We start from the raw sequence: 14,924 nt of genomic DNA, 5'->3' as shown, positions 1-14,924 counted from the left end.
CGCTTACGGCGAATTGCGTCGCGTAAACGGCCAAGGATCTCCCTGTAGCGGGTTTTGTTTACCGCCACACCCTCTGGGAGGAATTCCATGTTAACGATTCCATTTCAGTCAAAAAGCCGTTCCAGTTCCTGTCGTGGTCTTTTCCAGGTGGTGGATTGTCGTTTAAGTTGCGGATCGTAAAGGAAACACCATGTTTCGTCTCCAGTTATTAGCCGGTTGAGAAACGTCGGATCATCGTCAGCGCTAGTGATGAGGTCGCCACAAATCACGTTGGTCTTCGTGGCACACTGTGCTGGGTGTTGAGGTCATCCGTCAGAATTTTGCGGCAAGTACCATAGCTGACCCCTATTGCTGCTGCGAGATCGTCCACTCATTGGGAGTTGCAACTTCTTGGATCTTGCGGTCCGTTCGAACTGTTTGTGGCCGACCAGTACGCACATCATCTTCCAAACTGTCCCGTCCTTCCACAAAACGTCGGTGCCACCTAAACACAGCACTGCGACTCAAACCTGCTGCATCATTTCAAACGTTTCGGCAGCGGTTTTGTCTAATTTCTGGCAGAACTTGATGTTTGCCCGTTGCTGAAACTGTGACATGTCAAGGTCTGGCAGTCGCATTCAAATCACAGTCACAACAACGACCGTACGTCTGCTTCCAGTGCATGCACTCGACTGTCTCTTGCAGAGACGAGAGACTAACTAACATGGTAACATAGCACGCTATAGTGCACCGCAGTGCCATCATGAGGTCAGTCTCAGAACCTAATGACTGAACTACGCATTATAGTACGCAAGGTAGGGCACCTTCTGATTGGACAAAAGCAGTAATTGTACCTATCTGTAAGCACTGGAACACGAAGCATTCCAACACCTACCGAGGTATTTCATTGATCAGCATTCCAGGCAAGGTGCGCTGGCATTTTGGAAAGGAGGGTGCGATAAATGCTGGAGAGTAAGTTGAATGAAAACCAGTGTGGTTTCAGACCACTAAGGGGCTATCAGGATCATATTTGTGTGCCAGATAAACGAAAAATGCTACGAGAGGAATAGGTAAAGTTTATCTTTCGTAGATCTACAGGAGGCTATAAATAAATTCGTGTGGCTATTTCTAGCCGGGTGCAGTCCTTGTAAGGCAGACCCTCCGGTGAGGGTGGGCGGCATCTGCCACGTGTAGGTAACTGCGTGTTATTGTAGTGGAGGATAGTGTTACGTGTGGTGTGTGAGTTGCAGGGATGTTGGGGACAGCACTAACACCCAGCCCCCGAGCCACTGGAATGAACCAATGAAGGTTAAAATCCCCGACCCGGCCGGGAATCGAACCCGGGACCCTCTGAACCGAGGGCCAGTACGCTGACCGTTCAGCCAACGAGTCGGACACTGTGGGACTAGTAGGCTATTATAGACAATCGCAGGCATTTATGGATTTATTTAAGAATTGATGGTAGAACGAGTTCTTGGTTCAAGGTCCTTACAGGGGTTATACAAGGCTGTGATCTTTCACCTTTTCGTTCATAGTTTACATGGATCATTCACTGAAAGGTATAAAGGTGTAGGGAGGGTTTTAGTTCGGTGGTAAACGTTTATACAAAATAAAAAGCCAACGTCAAGCACTGTTCTTCACAATACCAGCAGATCCATTCTGGATGAGCAGACCAACAGTTCAGGGTGATAGAGGCGAGAGTATGAAATAATGAAGGACTTTAACTACAGCACCAGCGCCTGGTCAAATCCCAGCTTTAGTTTTTAAAGTTATAATAGAAGAGAATATTGTTCAGATCACCAGGCTCTTTAACACTCCAGGAGAAATACCATGTTACTGTCTAAAATCATCATTCCTTTCCATACCAAAGGAATTACACCCAAGAAAAAGTAATGATCATCACATGCTGAAGATTATTCAGGCGCGCATACAATCAAAGTGCGAAATGGATATGGACGACAACGAAAAGGGTTCAGAAGTGACTTTGGTACCCAGAGGCATTGTGCAGTATCAATGTTCTCCTTAAAAGATGTCGACAACAATGCAAAGATGTATTTTCATGTCTCATTGACTATGGGAAGGCATTCGACAGGGTTGAATCCGAAAAACTGGTTGAGACTCTCCAACAGAAAAGGTTGGACATAAAAGATATCCACATCATACAAAACTCTTTACTGGAACCAGCGAGCAACAGACAAGCTTGGTCGTACTAGAACATCAAAAGAGGAGTACTTCAAAGTCTGCATACTTATACCGCTGCTATTCAGCCTTTATGCCTATTACGTATAAAAGAAGCCTTACATGACACTGAGCTAGGAGTCCTCATAAACAATATTATATATGCTGATGACAGGCTAATTATATGTGAGACGACTGCTCAATAGAGTGGATTAGGATATGGTCTACATATCAATACCACAAAAGCCAAGTTCATGGTATTTAGCAGAAATAATCGCTAAGGTGCCTTCATTTCATTAAATAATCAAAACATTGAACATCATCAAAGAAACGCTAACAGCAAATCAAAGGTTAAGTTTCTAGGTGAAATGTAAAAACCCTTTGACATCAAAACTGGAGTCCGACAAGGGGATGGTTTATAACATATTCTTTTTAATTGCGCCTTAGATAACGTCACCAGGGAATGGAGAAAAGACCTCGAAGGAAAGGAAGTTCAAAGTGAGCTCAGTTTTAAGGGATCTTAAATCAAACTTCATATAGATTGGCTGGCTTCTGCAGATGATCTTGCAATCCTAAGCACCGTTCGTTGAAGCAACTGAGAAACAGATTGAGGAACGTTATCATCAGGCAGGCAAAATAGGTCTCAAAGTCTCAAAACAAAGGAGAGTCTGTTTAGGATAAAAGCAAGACAGGACGATGAAATGGCTAGATATGAAGAATAATGAAAAACAGGGTGTGGAGGCGAGAGAGAGAGCGCTAGTTTTATGTGCATCACAAACACTGACCTGGAGCGTGGGAGTTCAGGAAAAGTGAAGAAGGTGGGCGAAGTAACGGCGGTCATGTGTTCTGCATGTCTGACCAAGTAGATCCTAACACAAACCCAGATGGCTGATGATAACGAACAAGATGTCCTAGATCCAGGATTGGAGGCTACCTGAAGATGTGGCCAGAGGACAGAACAAACGCTCACAAAGGATACGTAAACATGGAAACCTAAACAAAGGTGGTCCTATGAGGCCGTAACGGTGTTTAAAAAAGATCAGTACATTGAACGAGTACCTAAATATAGACCCTGAAAAAGAGATCAGACGCTGTATTGAGATTTCCAGATCATCTTTTCTATCATTTCAATCTTATGATAATAATCTAAACATCGAATTGAGGGAAAGTGTGTTGAAATGTTACGTCTGGTCAAAAGTGCTTTATGGAGTAGAGACGAGACGGTCAAAGCTTCCTCCATGAATAGATCAGAGGCCTTTGAAATGTAGTTACACAGGAGAATGATCAGAATAGTCTGGACAGATTTTGTAACCAATAATAAAGTGTTTAGGTGAGCCAGAGCTGGCAACATCACCAAAGCCAGGAAAACAGCTTATTTAGGGCGTGTTCTACGAGGTAGATCTACACCTCGTATTATAAGGAAAGAGGAGCTGGTAGAGCACCGACCAGCAACACCGAACAACTCTTCATGTTAGCTAAAGAAAGCGGGCACTTGACGAAGAAGTAGTAAAAGTCCTGATCTCGGAGATTTAAAACATGTACAGAGAGTGATGTCAGTAGCGAATACGAAACCGGAGCAGGTAGATCATGCAAGTATAATCGTGCACTCAACAGTATTTTGTGAGAGATATCGGTCTTCATACGGATTTTTGTTGTTGTTGAGAGCGAGTACACGAGAGTCCCAGGGTGAAAACTACACCCTTCTACTCATGTGTTCCCGCGACATGCCGATGAGTCGAAAAATCTCCATCGCGTGCACCGGCGCGGAAAGAGCGATCTGTCACAGAAGGAAAAATTAACCTCCATGTCTCTTCAGTAAGCATTTAAAATTCTAATTGTTGGGATCGGAGTAGAAGAAGAGTTTGAGGAGGGGGCGAAATGACGCCCACTTTACCCGTCTTCCAAACACACAGCCCGAAACGAGCGAAGAACGTATAATTATCGTCCCATCACCTTGCAATCACTCATTTCTAAAATATTTGAGAGACTTCTCACGCGTCTCAGTGGTTACCGGAAGTGTTCGACTCTCGGCCTGAGCGCACTTACGAGATCATTCAACATAAGCCGTAACATGCCAGCAGTATCTTTCGAGACGTCATAGACAATGCCACAAGACGAACGGAACTAGCTTACCACTACTTCTATTTGGCTCTTTTCTTTGCATTTTGTTACACAGGCCCATTGCTGCTCCAGCCACAAGAGTCAGACATTGTGAGTGGTGTCTTAATCCACTCAAAGCTTGTGTTCTTTGCCGACTCATCTTAATGGTCGTGTCAACATTCACTATTGGTGTGCACAAAATCCTAATGATGTTTATGAAGATATACAGGCTTAATGCGGTGTGGGTTTGTAAGAGGATCTTCTTTTAGAACTAAACATAGCATTATCTTTATGTTCTCGACAGTCGACGCTTTCTTGTCGGGATTTCCTTTGTTGAACTTAACTGATTATTCTCAAGAAAGAACAGAACCCAATTTAGGAACACTTCTAAAACTAGATCCGTTGTGTTTTTAAAAAATGAGTATTATTTCTTTGAATTATGTTTTTGCGTGACGTAAGAGAGGAAATGTCGGCTGCTTGGTCAGAGAGCCTTGACTCCCTCTGGGTAGTTCTGTTCGTCTTCGTTTCCATACAACACATCACACCACATCCGGCCGTAAAACTAGGCTTGCGACCTCATGTGGAGCGTAGCCTTCAAATGTCTCATGGAGAACTGTGGCCAACATCGAACTGGACGGCGAGAAACTAGAAAACGTTGACGATTTTCAATATCTTGGTACTATTGTAAGTACCGAGCTCGATAGCCGCAGTCGCTTAAGTGCGGCCAGTATCCGGTATTCGGGAGATGTACTCCACTGCCCGCAGCCCTAAGAATTGATTCCCTTTCCCAGTTTTTACACCAGGCAAACACTGGGGCTGTACTTTAATTGAGGTCACGGCCGATTCCTTCCCACTCCTAGCCATTTCCAGTCCCGTTGTCGCCATAAGACCTATCTGTGCCGGTGCCACGTAAAGCAAATTGAAAAAGAAAATGTAACGCGAAGTCCTCTGGTGAAATCACTGTCAGAGTCCCAGAAAGGGGCGCAATTTTATCACCAACTTAGGTCTCTTCTATGGGATAACCTTTAAGTACAAAGAGAACCCTTTATCAAATATATTCCTTCCCAAAAACCCTTTGAAACCTTTACGACCAACAGTAGAGATAGTTGCAGACTTCAAGCTGCAGAAGGTCCGCCATAATACACAAGTAAAGCAGTCGCTAAATGAACATCAGTACTCAAATGAGAACAGCAAGAAAAAGGGTGTGTTCTATGATAACATAGAATATTCATTTCGCCATGAGTGAAAAGAAAGCGAAAATGAAGTCATGTATCATCACAACGTTCGTCGTCGCTTGAAACGCATATATATATGTGTGTGTGATACTGTTCTCTCGTAGGGAAGATCAATAAACGACTGTAGTCTGATTGAGAACGTATATACTTCCTGCAATTTCTTCACTCGAAAAGTGAAGAAATCTAGGCCTCAAAATAAGGAAAACAATTAAAATAGTACTATCCTCATTCAGTTTATTGGAACGGAAATATGAATCAAACTATAAGAGTGTTTATCGCACACGCACAGCACAGTGATGTAGGGCGCTTAGTCCGGTCAGGGCTGCGTTCCCGACTGAGCTCTCCAGCTCTTTGTCTCCATATGCATACACCGTCCACATCACTTCTGACCCCATGTAGTTAAGACAAGACCATGAAGAGGAAGAACTGACAGAAAGGAAATGAAACATAAACTAAGGAGAGGAACAGCAGTGAAACAGAGGGTGAACATGTTGCCAACGATCACCAAATTTGATTTGTGCCATAAATTGTTCATGAATTCCCTCCAAAGGAGAGGTGGAAAACAAATTACTTGTGTGTAATGAAGCTGTGTGTGTTTGCAGTGTTCAAACGAAATGTGTGTAAATTGCATTGAGTAGTTGGAGAGGCAAAGTTGATTTTCCTTCTTTATGTTCTGGTGTTATTATGTAGCGTCAGTTTTGTACAACACTATGAAATGTTGGGGGGACGAGAGCAGTGTTTACCGAGTGGAGGATATGGAAGCAATGAATGTTGAGATCTGGATATTTAACCTCTCTGTCTTCTGCGACGAGCGCCGCCGGCGCGTCTCCTCATTGTCACTCGTGGACCTGCTCTTGCGCAGTCTGGGCGGCCGCAAGCGGTACATCTTGTTGGAACCTCCGCAGCTCTCGACGTAACCGGCATTTTGGAAGTGTCTGAGCACAGTCTCCACCACGCGAGGAGACACCTGCGCCTCGTAGTGCGCTCGGGACTGCGCCTCCTGGACTGGCTCGTTGGGGCTCGACAAGTTCAAGTAGATCAGCTCGGAGATGACGTGCTCCTGGGCGCGTGATGGAAGCACTCTTCGTCGGCCCCGAGCCATCGCAAGGCCCGTCTCGCCATCGTTACCTAGCAACAGACGCTTTGTTGGAACTACAGTGTTGAAGCGACACCATGTGGTGCCAAGTAGAGGAGGAATTACAACTCTCTAGTTACGCGGAAACAGGCATAGCTCCAACACTTCGAAGGATGAAGATCTCGATAAAAAGAAAGCGAAGGCTACGAAAATAAAAGATCCCCTAGTGACAGCAAACAGTAAACAACAAGTGTTGACCAAGGAAGGTCACATGGCATCCGCATCATAATAGAGATATCAGAACTGTAAGTCTGTGAACTTGACAGCAATTTAATGTTCATTCGTAAGAAGCCTGTGGTACGAGTTTTTTCCATCTTTGCTGTTGATATTGCCAACATCAGGCTCATCATATGCATTGTGTTCTTCAGTTCTTCCGCTTTCTGACTCTGTATACACTGAGACACATTTCAAGTAATTGGATCCGGGTGAAGAAATGTTACAAGAAGTATACAGCCGGGCTGGGTGGCTCAGACGATTGAGGCGCTGGCCTTCTGACCGCGACATGGCAGGTTCGATCCTGGCTCAGTGCGGTGGTATTTGAAGGTGCTCAAATATGTTAGTCTCGTGTCGGTAGATTTACGGGCACGTAAAAGAACTCCTACGGGACAAAATTCCGGCACCTCGGCGTCTCCGAAAACCGAAAAAGTAGTTAGTGGGACGTAAAGCCAATAGCATTATTATTATTAGAAGTACAACCGTGACCTGCTTACCGTGTCCAAGGGCTTCGCGAAGCCGAACTGATGACATGGAGAGGGATACAACCTTACCAACCTGTCATTGACTCTTTTCGCATTTATGTCTCCTGTCCCATATTTATGCCATGACCACTTAGTTAATGTGTTCATATAATTGCTCTATCTTCTCTTGCGATTTATCAGCAGTTGCCTCCGTCACATAACGGTTAACACTATAAGCTACCGTCCTCAGAGACCTCGGTTTTAGAAGTAAACTAGTGGTGTGTGCAACACATGCAGTCGGTATTCCTGATCTAATTGTTCGGCTAAATTTCTCTTATAAGAGTCTCTGCATGACCGGTCCCCTATAACGAAACTAATTCACTCTATCGCCTCAACAGTACGTTGAAATGAAATGGCGTATGGATTTTAGTGCCGGGAGTGTCCGAAGACATGTCCGGCTCGCTAGGTGCAGGTCTCTTGATTTGAGGACGAAATGATGATGAAGACGACACATACACCCACCCTGCCGAGAATTGAACCCGGGACCCCTGTGACCAAAGGCCAGCACGAAAACCATTTAGCCATAGAGCTGGACAACAGTGCGCTATAAATTAGCAATGATTCCGCTATAGCGCTAATAGTGCCACAAGGTTCGCAGCGGAGGACCTGGGAACTACGTCAAGAAGAGGAAATCATGTTGGAAAATCGTCAGTCCTATACAAATGTTACCATTGACGCTTTCACGGCCCGTACTTATGGACGTGAGCTGAAACTCTTCACATTTCGCAGAGAACTCAGAAGAAAATCTCGACTGTTCACGAGGAAGAATGAGGCTCGTTCGTCACCAGATGGCTCATCGTACGCAGTACAGCGCTAGCATTCGAGCGGAAGCTGACGGAACCATCAGAAGCGGTCTGAGAGGAAGTAACATAACATGACACTGGCACAAGCCTGGAATGAAACATCTGGTGAACGTACGAAATGGCTGGCAACCACGTATTACTTAATTCATAGCCAGTGTCCCAGTTGAAATTGTTAGCATTTCTACGTATTGCCGTATAATCCTGGACTTGTGGGTAAGAGCCCGAGCACTTGCCGCAAGTACAGAGAGTTTTGTGTACCCCAGGATGTAAAAGTGGGGACAGTTTGTAGACTGTGAGGAATTTTAGTGACGATGTGAAACACTTCTTGTGTTTGCGGAGGACCTTGGCAATTCGATCTGCGATGTTTTGAATGTAAGGCTGTTACGCAGTCCCCTTCACTTCATCCTTCGGTGAGCTTTGCTGCGTCGTTTCTCTGGGATGCAGCGCTCTATGAATCTGCACATCCCCGTAACCATTACCCTTGAACGTGACTTTTAATTTCTTCGAGAGTTCATTTTGATAGACTAGACTACTTTTTGGATATATTTGTAAGCCCTTATTGTACGTACTATTCCATAACAGGAAGTATTAGTCATTTCCTCCGTGAAAATTGCACATAAAGTTATTGCAGAAAAGTGATTAGTTGGTGTTTGCGTCTCTCATTATGAATTAATGGAGATAGTAGAAGGTGGAAGTCTTGGAGCAAATAACCTTCAGACGCCCTTTTAACACCACCACTCAGCATTTGGACGTCTGTTGTCATGTCAACACTGCTTTATGGTTGTGAACCGTGGACCCTCTACCGTTAGGATATCAGAAATCGTCCATCTGCAAAACCTTAGATCCAAATGGGAGGTCCGTTGAGAAAGCTCATGCTATAAGCATTGAGGCTACCATCCTTCGTCCATCGCATGCGTGAAACCAGGCTTCCTCGTCAGCTCCTGTGTGGTGAACTCTGCTCTGGCACAAGACTTCTTGGAGCCCCTTTGAGGCGTTTCAACTATGAAATGAGCTGGAATTAACAATCAGTCCTGGAATAACCTTGTTGAGAATCATCCTCTTCGCGCCACACTGTAAGTCATGGTGTCTGGAGAGGAACGAGGATACATGACGAACCTAAGCCCCGCCCTCCTCCAGCCATTCCATGTGTTTCATGCCAAGATTGGGCTTCGAAGTCATATGAAACACATTCACAAAGCATTGTGAGTATTGACTGCTGAAGACGAACTCTACCACCGCAGTTCTTTAGTGTACTATGAACAACTAAAAAAGGTGCTCAATTAAGAGGGCAGTATTATTTTGCTACTCTTATAATTTATGCATCTAAAGTATTGGTGTCCCTCTGTACTCTTGTTTTAACAAGTAGACATTACCTGCGTTTTTTCTGTAACTTACAGACTGAGAGCAACAGAAACAATAACGTGTTAATATTTGCGTAAAAATATCGTTTAAATTAATTTGATCGTAGCTAAAATGAAGGTTTGCGGCGATCATGCATTTCCGTGTGATCCGTGTGATTTGATAGCCCCTGCTGACAATTTTAACAATACACTAATTACTAGTAGCTACATATAGGTAGCTATGGTCATGGTAAATTAATTTCTCACTTAACGTTTTCAGACGACTGAGGAAAGTCACGTGTCCGCCGTCCCACGAGAAGATTGGTGTAACTCGTGTTAATCTTATAAAATAAACAGCAATGTCCTGCCAGAGTACAGGAGGAAGGAGATTGTTAGTGGTCATGACGCACCATGGGCGATGCATCAACCAGCACATCAGGCACTGGTATATTACTTGCGTAACTGCGTGTATTTATGGTTCATAATATTTTATTTGCGGAAACAATAACATCTGTAAGGATCGTAGGCCTACCGACTATCGCGTGACAGCCACATTGAGTCGATACTCGATACCAGTATAAATCTGTTTTGTCTCCATATGTTATTCTCAAAATAAAATAGTAAAATACAAATTTTAAAATACAATATTATTTATTAGGCATGTTAATAATAATAATAATCGTATGGCCTCAGCTACCGTGTGCCGCCATCTGGCTGTCTGCTCGTCAATTTCGACGTTTCGTTTTACTCTAGGCCCGCTAGATGGCAGACCGAGTAAACCGAAACTCTCTTGGGCGTCTATGGCTGAGATTTAATGAATTTTGTCGGGTAAACACCAAATGTGTCACCAGAGATCTTTTGCATGCCGACATCGTACGACATGGAGTGTCGAATGGACTTTTTTCCGCCCTTCAAAAATCCGACTACCTCTGCCGGGTTTGAACCCGCTATCTTGGGATCCGGAGGCCGACACTCTACCAGTGATCCAGAGAGGCAACTATTAGGCATGTTTACTTAGCCCCTCAATATACCTGCTTAATTATAAATTAAATGATATTGCGATATGTAGTTCCAAAAACCAAACTTCGTAAAAACTGCACATAAAATTATGGCCCTATTACACTATTTAAACATTAAAAATGAAATCAATGATAAAAACGTAACCTTTTCTTCAGAAATACAAGCATTATCGCTCTATGGGGGTCGAACCTGCTTGTGTTCGGAACTTTGTACTTGTTTTCCAATAATTGAAAACACATGAAAACATAGGGTAACACATCTGTGTGTGGTGATTTCATCTGTTGCCGTACAAGCACCACATGCCAAGCAGGCTGAACTTGACTGTGATATTGTTAGCAAGTTTGGGCGCAACCTATAATTTCACCAAATATTGGAATACATGACATATTACAATGGAATTACACGTTTTAGATTCAGTACCCTCCTGTTGCAGAGTAGGCGAAGTGGCTGTCTGATCCACTCGCTTGATCAATACATCAGTATGTTCCATTGCGATACTGTCGAGCTGAGTGGCCCAGACGGTTGAGGTGGTGGCCTTCTGATCCCAACTTGGAAGATATTGGTGTCCCTCTCTACGGGAGAGTCTGTTGTTAAAATTGTCAGCAGGGGCTATCAAATCACACGGATCACACGGAAATGCATGATCGCCGCAAACTTTCATTTTAGCTACGATCAAATTAATTTAAACGATATTTTTACGTAAATATTAACACGTTATTGTTTCTATTGCTCTCAGTCTGTAAGTTACAGAAAAAACAAGCTCAGTCCGGTGGTATTTGGAGGTGCTGAAATACGTCAGCCTCTTGTCAGTAGATTTACTGGAACGTAAAAGAACTCCTGCGGGACTAAATTCCGGTACCTCGGCGTCTCCGAAAATCGTAAAAGTAGTTAATGTGACGTAAAGCAAATAATATTATTATCATTGAGGTACTGTAAGATTTACTGGAAGGATGAGATCGGCGACTCTCTTCTGTCCTTAAAATAGTTTTGTGTTCATACGCAGTGAGAGCAGACAGGAGTAGGCTACGTGCCGGCACCGGGTTTTACATCTCCCACATATCACGTCATTCATTTCATCTCCTTAACACCTTTGATATTGACGTCAGGAAGGGCATCCGGTCTTAAAAATTCGCTACAAAGTTTCGAAGAAGGGTTGGCGTATGAAGAGTTCCATCTTTAATCAGGCGGTATTGTGGTAGAGAAGGTGTTTCTGAACAGTTTGTGGGATTTGAGGAAAATTGAAACTTCCTACTAATTTTACACGTAAGAATATTCTTTGAAATGAAAAGTCCTTCTTTCACAACAAGTTGTTTATCGCCGGGCTGAGTGGCTCAGACGGTTAAGGCGCTGGCCTTCTAACCCCAACTTGGCAGGTTCGATCCTGGCTCAGTCCGGTGGTATTTGAAGGTGCTCAAATACGACAGCCCCGTGTCGGTAGATTTACTGGCACGTAAAAGAACTCCTGCGGGACTAAATTCCGGCACCTCGGCGTCTCTGAAGACCTTAAAAAGTAGTTAGTGGGACGTAAAGCAAATAACATTATTTATTAGTTGTTTATCACCATTAAAGCCCAAGTTTCTTATTCAAGAAATGTGTGAAATGGTGGAGGCTGAAGTCCTGCTCTACAAAATGAACGGTGATACGTAGTCGTCGGTTGCTCTTGATATCCAGAAACGCGTCCTAATAGCTGTACCATCTGCATCTGAGCTCATACTTTGCTTCTTGACACACTCTGGGAGTGCTTACGAGTGAACATTCAAGGAACTGAATAAACTGTTTATCCTCCACATTGCTAAATTACTTTTCGTATCTTGTAATTACTTCAGCTCAATTACCTCCCAGTTTAAATTTGGATTTATCGTCGAGGAAAGATGTGAAAGATGTGAAAGTCGACTGAGTACTGTGATGATGCTGATGACGGGCACAGACTCCTCCACTTGTTACATTTTCGCTGTTTCGACTTTTTGTTGGGATGTTGTTGTTCAGTAAACACAAATTTATGAAATTATGCGACGTGTTTCTTCATGTTGCTAGTGTCCTGAGATTTTCCTCCTCGCGACAAACTTTTTTACAAATGCGGCAGATAGCACGGCTATCACTGGAAACACGTCACTCATATTCCAAAACTGGTAGACTGCGAAACGCACCAGCTTCTGTCACTTCAAAATAAGAACTGGTTGACATTTAAGAAAAAATAATCCAAAATCATAATTAGATTTCACGCTTTGTGCTCTGGTAGTTTAAATAGACCATAGGATTTCCGAAAATATGGAAGTTGGAATGATATTACTTACAGTTTAATAATATTTCGTATCAGCTTTTGTCCAGAATTGGATTGTTTTGTAGGCGAAGCGTGTTTTTTCCACTGACTTCCTCACTGAAGGCAAACAATTTTACCTATTAGTGTAGTATATCTCATTCGAAAATGTTTTCCTCGAGTTGAATTTTGACGCCCTTTCGCATAACATTTAAATAATTTCGTACCTCAGACATTCTGGCAGCAGAACATCTGCAGAAATTCGGAGGATGGTCCCGTTTGTATCAGTACACGAGCCTAATTTATTGCTGTACCTTTTACCTGCTATTTTGAAACTTTCAAGTTGAGTCGTGCTCTGCTTGTGACCACTTTAACATCCGCTACTTGCAGTAAGTTGGGAATATTAATATAAACTGTAATATTCTGTCGAAAAAGTCGGCTACCCAACTTATCCCCAGTAGTATCGTTGGATATTGATACATCTTTAGTAAATGTACGTCAGATACTTTGCAACAGAACAAATATGATCTAGGCCACCATAGCTCAATCGGAAAATCGGAAGGTTATGAGTTCGGCTCTCACTGATATTCAGTTGACTATTTTTGTTCTATACAAAAACTCTTTGATCTGTAGCATATGTACTGAACATGATCTTTCAATGCCAACGATAGAAACGTTTGTGAGACGTGGAGGCACACAATGGCACGTGCAATGAAACTGCTGCGCTCTGTCAAAGAAGCCCAAATGACTTGTTAAAGCTATCATTAAATCACAAAGAAGTGTTATCCTTCGCTCTTGTGAAATATCTTGTCATTTACAATTCTTTTATTCTTTGTTACCCTCCTCTATTATTGAAGAGGCTGCTGCTTTTAAAAATGTCTTCTCAAACATCGAACACGAACGTCTTGCCGTAATGTCTCCCGGTCATACTTTATTCATGCTACAGGGTTTCGTCAGGATACCAACTTACTTAAAGCTGCCTTCTTCTCTTCATACACTGTCACAATAGATGGTAACTGGACGTCACGTGTGCACTACCAAACTTCGCTCAACGAGAGAAAATTCATGCGATAATGTGTATCAGTTCATCAATATAGACAAGTCGCACTTAACAGTTCTAATTTCTGCCACAACTCTACAATTTTTACGTAAGATAATACGTTACTATTCAATAATAATAATAATAACAGCAATCACCACCACCATTGGTGTTAATAGAGGATGGTTGTCCAGTTGTACTTCCTCTTCAATCAATAACAACCACCACCATTTGTGCTAAAAGAAGATGGTTGTCCTGTTGTGGTGGTGGTGATTATTGTTCTAAGAGGAAGTACAACTAGGCAACCATCCTCTACATGAGACTAATCAGAGATAAAAAATGGAAGGGGTCCGACACGACGATAAATGAAGATATCTGCCAATGGAACACAAGGGCCACGAAGGGTGTGAAAATGAAAGACTCCCTAGTCCTCGGGAACCTAATACAGTCGGGGTCGGAAAAGAACAAGAGTTGACCAAGAGAGGTCGGATAGGATAGATGAAAGTGAGGATCCTGGCACAAGTTAGTGAAAGCAATTCCAGGACTCAGCTAAGGGCCCCGTGGTCGCCATCCCACGCTCCAAAGTTCAGAGCCCCTGGGACCCCTTTTAGTCGCCTCTTACGACAGGCAGGGGATACCGCCCCCACCCACAGAGGGAGCAAGTGTTAACAGTTGTACTTTCTGTTAACGAAAGTAATCAGCACCTTAATCGAAGTATGAAGATATGGGCAAGGAAGGGAAGGTTTTGGTCGGCAGAAAGCAGAGAGGTGATGCGGCTCGTATTGACTAAGCATGTCGTGCTAAGAGGGCGCACGTGTGGTGTTCATTCTCACTTAACCTGACCGTGACTCACCGGATGTCATTAGGACGGGAACACGGCCACATGTGTCTTCATCCACCTGCAGCGACCATCACTTTATGGGCCGCTCATAACTCGTACGGAACAATATTCCCGGGGACCAAAAGCAGAGCTCAACACATACAAACCTGAGAGTTGACAATAAACAGAAAAAACACCAATGAAAAAACAAAAAATGCATTAAATTATAAAAATGTAACTGGTACATAATACGTAACAACGAAAAGAGCAAACATTCTCGA

This window comes from Anabrus simplex, chromosome 12, assembly GCF_040414725.1.
Source record: "Anabrus simplex isolate iqAnaSimp1 chromosome 12, ASM4041472v1, whole genome shotgun sequence".
In the NCBI taxonomy this organism is placed as follows: domain Eukaryota; kingdom Metazoa; phylum Arthropoda; class Insecta; order Orthoptera; family Tettigoniidae; genus Anabrus; species Anabrus simplex.
Note: the sequence above shows the minus strand (reverse complement) of the source record.